Here is a 1480-nt window from a genome sequence, read left to right on the forward strand (position 1 = left end):
TTCCTTTCCGTCTCTTTCCCATTAACCCACCCCTCTCCCTCGCCCTGCCCCGCAGCCGTTCGCACCCGCACGTTCCTCTCTCCCCGCCGGCCCCGCACGGCAGCTGGGGACGGACGGAGCAGCGGAGGACGCGGCCGGGCGCTGCGGGCACACAGCGGCGCTTCGCCGGGTCCGGCGCCGCCCGGCCCTCTCCCATCCGAGCTCGGCCGCCGTTGCCCCGCTGCGCTCAGGAAAGTTGAGAGTGGATGGGGACGGGGGTGCGCTCCGCGTTTTGCTTTTGAATTACGAAGAAATAAACAAACAACTGAATTTTCGTGTTGTTATCTCCATCGCGTCGGACCGTCAAAACCCATTACGGGAGCTACGTTGAGTGGAAGAAAATAAATTCCGCCCCAGCCTTGCTTTGCACTAGATTAGCAGATAGGAAATGCTATAAAGATGAACTTAATACGATTAGAGATGTTTCATACAGATTTTCATATATTGATTCGTGGAATTTTAATTCCGGAGCTTGCTTTGCTATAATCCGCATTTATTACAAGCCGATAGAGTTTTATTATAGCTCGCTATCAAGGTCGATTCCCTTAACTGCGTAATCTGACATGAATTTTATTTTTAAGGAAACTCGGTTATAAAAATCCACCGTGAGGACGCGGAAATCGCGCTGCCATGAGAGAAACCCAGCCGGGTTTGGGGACGGAGGAATACGTGAGAAGAGCCTCCAAACTTTACAATAAAAGAAAAAGAAAATAAAAACCGAGAAAGGAAGCCCCCATCCCCCTCCCCCCGAGTTTATAGGAGCAGAGAACGGCGCTCTGTTACCCCCCGGCCGGGTGCCTGTTCTACCCCGGGAGCCGGGGATGGGGGACGAAGTGAGGGGAGAAAGAACTGAAACTTCACGCGTGTCGGCCACAAAACGTCTGATTCAGTAATTAAAGCACATCTCGCCTCCCTCCCTATGGCTCCTTCCAGCACCGCCTTTGCCAAAGCAGCACGTTCAGGTCCTTCCTTCGGAGCCTTGTAGTGATTCAGAACAGAGGGAATAAGCAAAATGATCATAAATTTCCTAATTAGAGATTTCGCACCAAGACAAAAAGGTGTTAATGAGTTTAATTCCAGCGCCTGTCATTGTCCCTTTTTTCACACCACTTATTTACTAATGGCCCAGAGGGCTGCTCCCGTCTCTCCTTTGTTAAGATTTTAATTTGCCTCCTTTTCTGCCTTTGATGTAAAATTGTGACCTACAACTCTTTGAAGTCCCTTATTAGGAGGAAAATTAACTTCGCTTTTCTACTGTATCTGCCCACTGTTCGCCCAGACAAACGCACGGAGCTCCTTAAAGATTCCGGACAGCGGGAGAACGTTCAGGGTACCTCTGGAAACGCTTCTTTCTAAACTGTTATTTCTGAACGGAGCACACTTTTAAAGCTGTATTGGGCGATGAGACCGCTGGCAGAGCCGGGGGGGGGGGGGGGGGGGA

The sequence above is a fragment of the Centrocercus urophasianus genome, unplaced genomic scaffold (assembly GCF_019232065.1).
Source record: "Centrocercus urophasianus isolate 14NV4802_14NV808 unplaced genomic scaffold, USGS_Curo_1.0 seq_2, whole genome shotgun sequence".
In the NCBI taxonomy this organism is placed as follows: domain Eukaryota; kingdom Metazoa; phylum Chordata; class Aves; order Galliformes; family Phasianidae; genus Centrocercus; species Centrocercus urophasianus.